This window comes from Ranitomeya variabilis, chromosome 3 (assembly GCF_051348905.1).
Source record: "Ranitomeya variabilis isolate aRanVar5 chromosome 3, aRanVar5.hap1, whole genome shotgun sequence".
Taxonomy (NCBI): Eukaryota; Metazoa; Chordata; class Amphibia; order Anura; family Dendrobatidae; genus Ranitomeya; species Ranitomeya variabilis.
In genome coordinates, this window is record NC_135234.1 from 271,689,982 (window position 1) to 271,699,547 (window position 9,566).

Genomic DNA, 9,566 nt, shown 5'->3' on the forward strand with positions numbered 1-9,566 from the left:
TAAGTGTGTGCCATGTACGTGTGTGTGTATAAGCGGTTGCCATGTACGTGTGTCATGTATATGTATGTATGTGTGTATAAGTGTGTGCCATGTATGTGTGTAAATAAGCGTGTGCCATGTACGTGTGTGTGCCATGTACGTGTGTATAAGTGTCTGCCATGTACATGTATGTATGTGTATAAGTGTGTGCCATGTACGTGTGTGTATAAGCGTGTGCCATGTACATGTGTGTGTATATAAGCATGTGCCATGTACGTGTGTATAAGTGTTTGCAATGCACATGTATGTATCACCTCTATGCAGCAGAATTACAGGCTTGCTATGAGCGCTGACCACAGGGTGGTGCTCATAGCAATCTGCCATCTTGAGGAGACCTCTGGTTGTGATGGCAACGCACCGACGACTCACTGCCGGAGCCCATCTCAAAGCGGGGAATATTGCCAGCTGACGTACTATCCCACTGCTGCCATTAATATGTCATGAACAAGAGGTTATTTGGTTGCCCCAGTTCCTTTCTGAAGGGGATTTATTTATATTCCGTTTCCCAGTTCCGGTTTGGAACTTGCAGCTCTCTGTCGCTCCCCTTACCCTCAGGTCAGACAGGGAACTGCACCAAGGATAATAAGTCACCAGAAAGGCTGCCTTGCTATGTACTGGCTAATGGGCACACTGCAGCTAGGGCGATATCTCTACTCCCACTCAGGCGAGAAAAATAATTAACAATGTCGTCCGTCGCTGCCAGCTTCCCCAAAAGCTCAGGATGCTTCTGCTGCCACCAGCTCCTATTTCTTATTTTATAACTGGTCAGGAGCCATCCCAATTAGTAGCAATGGCTTAGGTCAGAGGCTTTAGGGTAAGTTTTAGAGCAAGGAAAGCAATGCTAGCAAACATAACAGTGTTTACAAAAGTATATAAAAGATATTGTAAAAAGAGACAATTATCGTATCTACAGACAATTACAAAATGAAAAGGGATTAAAGATGAAAATACACTTACAGTTGCTTAAGTCATTACGGCAAACAGGTATGGGATATTGTTGTTTTTTTATTTTTCCTTTTTTACAGAACGAGGGTCATCATTTGGATTGAGAGTATAATAAACTATTACAACACCCTGTGACTTTATTTCAGTAAAAAACTTTTTTCCTTGTGTGTGTGTGTTTTATTAACCATTTACTACTATTGGATTAAGAATTTATTATTAAACTGGCTTAATGTCACATTACAATAGCAACGTGGCATTAACCTTTTATTACCCCATATCCCACCACTACAGGGGAGTGGGAAGAGAGAGGCTAAGTGCCAGAATAGGTGCATCTTACAGATGTGCCTTTTCTGGGGTGGCTGGGGGCAGATATTTTTAGCTGGGGGGCCAATATCCATGGTCCCTCTCTAGGCTATTAATATCTGCCCTCAGTCACTGGCTTTCCCACTCTGGTGGAGAAAATTGCGTGGGAGCCCACGCCAATTTTTTCCATGATTTAACCCTTTATTTTAACAGCTAGAGCCCCCAAATTTTGCACACAGACACTTGGAACATTATTAGTGAGGAATATGTAAAAAATAAGGGATATGAAATGGTTTACTGTATGAGACTATGTCTCGTATCCTGTCGGGTTTGGGAAGGAGATAGCAAAAGCCGGCAATTGAATTACCGGCTTTTCCGCTATCTAGCGCTGTATGAACTATAAATATGTATATATATATTTGTCTCACTGATATATATATATATATATATATATATATATATATATATATACACACATATCTACCTATTCTATGTGTAGACATTTATTTTACCTATTCTAATAAAACCTGTCAGTGTGATTTTACTGTACACCGCACTGAATTGACGGCTTTTCTATAGAACACCGCTGCGTATCTCTCGCAAGTCACACTGTTGGTCCATGTGTAATCCATATTTTTCTCTCCCCCATTGACTTTCATTGGCAGATTTTTTGCGCAATACGCTGACAAACACAGTATGCTGCGATTTTCTACGCCCGTAAAATACGGCTGCGAAATATACGGCAGATAGGAGCTGCCCCATAGAGAATCATTGGTCAGTGTGCAATGCATAGTTTTTGCGCCTCTCATACGTCCGTAAAACTCTCTAGTGTGACGCCAGCCTAACGGGGGACATTCTGAATATGTAACTTGTATAGCTCTGTCACCACCTGGGGTCGAATTATTCATCATGAAAAACTCTCACACAAATCAGAAAGTGCATGGCTGCAAACAAAAGAGCTGAGCTCTGCTAATTAACATTCCTGAAGGAGGAGGGAAGGAGTATAGGATTACACAGAGCTGGCAGGCAGAGGAGAAGTGTATTCACCCACAGGCAGCTGGGGGGAAGAGAGGGGGGTCAGAAAGCCCACACCGCGTGTCTGTAAAGCCATGGAACCTTCTAGAAGTAAACTCAGAATATGGAATATTTATTATTATTATTATTATTATTATTATTATTATCATTATTATCATGACAAAACATCTCCAAGGAGGGGTCACCACCACCACATAGTACATCTGGGAGAAGAACTTACACTTGAAAATCTGTAAAGTAGACAGAAGAAAACTAATTAAGATAGGAAGAGGTAACAATTGAAGTTCCTTTAGAGGCAGAGACCTCCTGCTGTGGACAGGTGATTAACCTTCACGCTTCAGCCTTTTTCGTTTTTGCGTTTCTGTTTTTCATGCCCCTTCTTCCCAGAACCATAACTTTTTTATTTTTCTGTCAATATGGCCATGTAAGGGTTTGTTTTTTGTGGGATGAGTTGTACTTTTGAAAGACACCATTGATTTTACCATATCATGTACTGGATAACTGGACAAAAATTCCAAGTGCTGTGAAATTGCAAAAAAAAGTGCAATTACACAATTGTTATTTTATTTTTTTTAGTATGGTGACCAAATGCTAAAACTGAGCGGCCATTATGATTCTCCCAGTCATCACGAGTTCGTAGATACTAAACATGTATAGGTTCTTTTTTATTTAAGTGGTGAAAAAAATCCAAAGTTTGTAAAAAAAAAAAAAAAAAAAAGCGTCATTTTCCGAGACCCGTAGCGTCTCCAATTTTTGTGACCTGGGCCTGGGCGAGGGTTTATTTTTTGCCTGCCGAGCTGACATTTTTAATGATAATATTTTGGTGTGGATACAATCTTTTTATCGCTCATTATTGCATTTTAATGGCGATCAAAAAAACGTATTTTTGGTGCTTTGACTTTTTTCCGCTATGCCGTTTACCGATCGGATTAATTCTTTTTATATCTTGATAGATTGGGCAATTCTCAACATGGGGATACCAAATGTATATTTTAATTTTTTTAATTGTTTTATTTTGAATGGGGTGAATGGAGGGCGATTTAAACTTTAATATTTTTTTCATTTTTTAAATATTTTTTTAAGAGAAGACAGAGATTGACAGTGACATTTAACATGTCAATAACCATGAGTGGATCGTGATTCCACCTTCGGCTGTTAGGGCACATGTCAGCTGATCAAAACAGCTGACATGTGCCTGGAAAGATGAGGGCTCAGTGGAGAGGGAGAGACAGGACACGCACAGTACATATTTGGCACATGTTGTGAAGCGGTTAAAACAGGATATCCACCAATACTGTGATTTGCAGATTCATGGACTTTGAGAAGTGCAAATCTAGCATCTCTAGAGGCAACTCCAGACATGGTGTCTTCATTGTCCAGATATGAATATTGGGGTTTTTATCTATCCAATATTCATGAGAAACAGATTTTCTGCATTGTAGTTAAAGAACGGACGTGATGCACTCACTCGCATCACTGTAAATCTGCTAAAACTCCTCCAATTGAATAACAATCTGATAGATGATGCTATACCTGTCATATTTGGTCTCTATGTAATGGTGAAATCATGACAAAAAATAAGACGGCAATGTCTAATGCCTGGGACCTTTAGAGATGGAGTTATATGGTAAATAGGGGATCTCCTAAAGTTCTAACAGACACAGTACATCCCACAGTCTGTCCCACTTGCGGTCATCAAGGTGAGGTGTGTGGGCATAACTTAGGAGCTAATGAATAGCAGAATTTGGGTGTGAAGCAATTGTCAGTATACAGAAGACATAGATTGCTATGGAGGTTCTATCCATTTTTCTCAAATTGAAGTGCTTCACTTCACCAAGCTCTGAGCCATTTCTGTGACCAGGGTTAGTAAGTTGCTTTAGTTATTCCATTTTATTTTATATATTATTATTAATATATAATTTTACATGTTGTATTGCTTTTTCCCATTCTCTATCATCTTGTATATTTTATGAACGCTGCCTATCTTTCTGGATTAAATATAACATTCAATAGCTTTGTTCCTCTTGCCCTATAAACTGCACTTGTATCTAGTGTTTACAGCTGTCAGTTTTTAAAAACTATAAACATAAGGATGAATGACCTCGGGGAGATCAAAACATCCAACACTGCGGAGACACCATCACGTGTTTCTCAACGCAGTGATCCAGAACACTGCCCCATCCCTAAAGGGAAATATGCAAATGCATGTAGAAAAGCCGCGGAGACACCATCACGTGTTTCTCAACACAAGCAATGAATAGCCAGGTCTTTCACCGGGAGGGAACAACCACGGGAAGGGCAGCATCCAATAAAGGAAAACCACCTATGCCAAAACATGGTATCCATCCACAGACAGCTGTTTTAGGGTATTTGCCCCTCATCAGTGTGGAGTAGGAAACTGGCTATTAGGAGCAGTGCCTAGTGAAAAGACTATAAACATAAGGATGAATGACCTCGGGGAGATCAAAACATCCAACACCGTGGAGACACCATCACGTATTTCTCAACGCAGTGATCCAGAACACTGCCCCCATCCCTAAAGGGAATTATGCAAATGCATGTAGAAAAGCCGCGGAGACACCATCACGTGTTTCTCAATGCAAGCAATGAATAGCCAGGTCTTTCACCGGGAAGGAACAACCACGGGAAGGGCAGCATCCAATAAAGGAAAACCACCTATGCCAAAACATGGTATCCATCCACAGACAGCTTTTTTTTTTCCCTCAGATGGGAAGTTCCACAGTTAGGTAACCAAAACTATAAAGAACTCATCTCCCAAAACAGCGTGCCACATACTCAGTGCAACCGCCATTCCCATCATCATTGGAAAACACAATTTTTTTTTTTTATTAACAACCAAAAAAACACTTCAAGATACATTAACTAAATGTTTCCACCTTTTAGTCTTCCAAATTCCCTCTGCATCCACCTCCCCTCTCCTCCTCTGATCACATACAAAGCAAAAATACAATTTTCCCAAAATAATTTTTATACAGTTTTTAACCTCAATATCCTTCCTTTTAGGCCAGGGACACACACAACGTATAAAAAAACGGTCCGTTTTTCGCGGACGAGAATCGCACAAATGTTTCCAAAACAGTGATCCGTGTGCAGTGCGAGGATGTGATTTCCTCGCATCAAATGATCCCTTTGACATCCGTGTGACATCCGTATGGCATCCGTATGCCGAGATTTTCTCGCAGGCTTGCAAAACCGACATCTAATGGATTTATGTGCTCAAATGTTCGTTAAAACATATATACAGTATATACATATATGTCATTGAGACACATATATATATATTCTGTATTTATATTTAATTCAGTGCGATATATGTTAAAAGCCGCTAATTCAATTGCCGGCTTCTAATTTCTCCTTCCCAAACCCGACAGGATATGAGACATGGTTTACATACAGTAAACCATCTCATATCCCCATTTTTTTTGCATATTCCACACTACTAATGTTAGTAGTGTGTATGTGCAAAATTTCGGCGCTGTAGCTATTAAATTTAAGGGTTAAATTGCGGAAAAAATTGGCGTGGGCTCCCGCGCAATTTTCTCCGCCAGAGTGGTAAAGCCAGTGACTGAGGGCAGATATTAATAGCCTAGAGAGGGTCCATGGTTATTGGCCCCCCCTGGCTACAAACATCTGCCCCCAGCCACCCCAGAAAAGGCACATCTGGAAGATGCGCCTGTTCTGGCACTTGGCCACTCTCTTCCCACTCCCGTGTAGCGGTGGGATATGGGGTAATGAAGGGTTAATGCCACCTTGCTATTGTAAGGTGACATTAAGCCAGGTTAATAATGGAGAGGCGTCAATTATGTCACCTATCCATTATTAATCCAATTGTATGAAAGGGTTAAAACACACACACACACATTATTAAAAAGTATTTTAATGAAATAAACACACAGGTTGTTTTAGTATTTTATTGTTCTCTCAATCCATCTCAAGACCCTCGCTTGGCAAAATAATAAACCCACAATATACATACCCTCTCTGATGAACTGTCAGGTAACACGAGGTAATCCATCTGAAGGGGTTAATTATTTTACAGGCAGGAGCAGCGCTAAAGCACTGCTCGTGCCTGTAACCCCCGGGGATTGAAGGAAAGCTGGGTGATCTGTACTCACATTGAGTCGCGGTGAGGCGCCCCCTGGGGGATGTTCTCATGAACTGGAGCCTTGGAAAAGTTCCCACGCTCGAGTTCATATGAGTTCATCCACCAGAGGGCGCCTCACCGCAACTCAATGTGAGTACAGATCACCCAGCTTTCCTTCAATCCCCGGGGGTTACAGGCACGAGCAGTGCTTTAGCGCTGCTCCTGCCTGTAAAATAATTAACCCCTTCAGATGGATTACCTCGTGGGACCTGACAGTTCATCAGAGAGGGTATGTATATTGTGGGTTTATTATTTTGCCAAGCGAGGGTCTTGAGATGGATTGAGAGAACAATAAAATACTAAAACAACCTGTGTGTTTATTTCATTAAAATACTTTTTAATAATGTGTGTGTGTTTTTTAACCCTTTCATACAATTGGATTAATAATGGATAGGTGACATAATTGACGCCTCTCCATTATTAATCTGGCTTAATGTCACCTTACAATAGCAAGGTGGCATTAACCCTTCATTACCCCATATCCCACCGCTACACGGGAGTAAAGGTACCTTCACACGAAGCGACGCTGCAGCGATAGCGACAACGATGCCGATCGCTGCAGCGTCGCTGTTTGATCGCTGGAGAGCTGTCACACAGACAGCTCTCCAGCGACCAACGATGCCGAGGTCCCCGGGTAACCAGGGTAAACATCGGGTTGCTAAGCGCAGGGCCGCGCTTAGTAACCCGGTGTTTACCCTGGTTACCAGCGTAAAAGTAAAAAAAACAAACAGTACATACTCACCTGCGCGTCCCCCAGCGTCTGCTTCCTGACACTGACTGAGCTCCGGCCCTAACAGCACAGCGGTGACGTCACCGATGTGCTTTCACTTTCACTTTAGGGCCGGCGCTCAGTAAGTGTCAGGAAGCAGACGCTGGGGGACGCGCAGAGGTGAGCATGCACTGTTTGTTTTTTTTACTTTTACGCTGGTAACCAGGGTAAACATCGGGTTACTAAGCGCGGCCCTGCGCTCGGTAACCCGATGTTTACCCTGGTTACCAGTGTAAAACATCGCTGATATCGTTGCTTTTGCTTTCAAACACAACGATACACAGCGATCGGACGACCAAATAAAGTTCTGGACTTTATTCAGCGACCAGCGACATCACAGCAGGATCCTGATCGCTGCTGCGTGTCAAACGAAACGATATCGCTAGCCAGGACGCTGCAACGTCACGGATCGCTAGCGATGTCGTTTCGTGTGAAGGTACCTTAAGAAGAGAGTGGCCAAGTGCCAGAATAGGTGCATCTTCCAGATGTGCCTTTTCTGGGGTGGCTGGGGGCAGATGTTTGTAGCCAGGGGGGGCCAATAACCATGGACCCTCTCTAGGCTATTAATATCTGCCCTCAGTCACTGGCTTTACCGCTCTGGCGGAGAAAATTGCGCGGGAGCCCACGCCAATTTTTTCCGCGATTTAACCCTTTATTTTACACGCTACAGCGCCCACATTTTGCACATACACACTACTAACGTTAGTAGTGTGGAATATGCAAAAAAAAAGGGGATATGAGATGGTTTACTGTATGTAAACCATGTCTCATATCCTGTTGGGTTTAGGCAGGAGTAATGAAAAGCCGGCTTTTCTCTAACACCGCTGCGTATTTCTCGCAAGTCACACTGCTGGTCCGTGTGGAATCCGATTTTTTCTCGCCCCCATAGACTTGCATTGGCGAGTCTCGGCCGAGATACGCTGACAATCGCAGCATGCTGCGATTTCCCTCGGATCCTGAATACGGTGGAGAAAATATCGGATGATGGGAGCTGCACCATAGGTTAACATTAGGCCGAGTGCTATGCGATTTTTTAGCGCATAGCACTCGTCCGTATTACAGTCTAGTGTGACCCCGGCCTTAAACACATACACATTCCTCACATCCCACAAAACCTCTTTTATACATGCCATCATCAACCACAATACTCTCTCCTTTTCCCCACACATACCCAAACCAAACATAAAAAGCTCAAAAGACAACAGATTCACCTCACACAACTCCTTACACAAACGACCCAGACCTGCAATCACACTTCTAGCATACTGACAATTCCATAACAAATGCACCACACCCTCACTCCCACCACATCCACTCCTCGGACACCTCTCACTCCTCACTAAACCCCGATTTTTCAGAAACTCCCTCACCGGCAACACCCCATGCAATGACTGCCATACAATCTCACTCTGCCTATTTGTCATACCATTCACACGTATCTTCTTCAATACTTTCTGCACATCATCCCCTCTTACCATTTTAAAATCTAGCAAGGACAGCCTATGGGCTCATCCTACAATAATGTCACATTCCATCTCTCTACACTCAATCATCTTATATACAGCTTTCTTCTTTTCTAACAGTCTCACATCCACATCACACAGTTCATACTTCACTAAAAATTTGTAAACCCACACATACCACACAGGAACCTCAAAAGCCACTGGGCTCCTAAGATCTCTTTCACGCCATTTCAAGCGAAACAAGAAATTTCCAAACAAAAACCTGCACATACATGCATACTTCCCATCCATCCTAATCACACCTAGTACAAACACCATAATATTCACGCCAAAAAAAACATTCAAATTTGGGAAACCCAGTCCTCCCTTATCCAAATTCTTCATAACAATCTCTATCCTCGCACGCTCCATACATGAACCCCAAAAAAAGACAAACAAAACCCTTTTTAATCTTCTAATACACATGTAGCTTGGTGGAAAACCATCGCAACATTCAAAAAAATAGGTAACACAACACTCTTAATAACTAAAATTTTACCAAAAAACGTAAGATCCCTCAAACTCCAAAAATTTTACTTGCGCTCCACTCTCTCTTTCACATCCACCCAACTTTCCTCTCCATCCAATTTCTCTGAAAATTTCACACCCAAAACCTTTATCGATCCACTCACCACATTCACTCCATCATCGCTCAGACTCCTTCCCCCAAAATTCTTACACTCACTCTTCTCCCAATTCACTTTAAAAGCAGATGCTCCACAAAAAATAGAAACTAACAACTTCACACGCCGTACCGAACACTCTGAATCACACAGCACACACACATCATCCATATAACCACTCATCT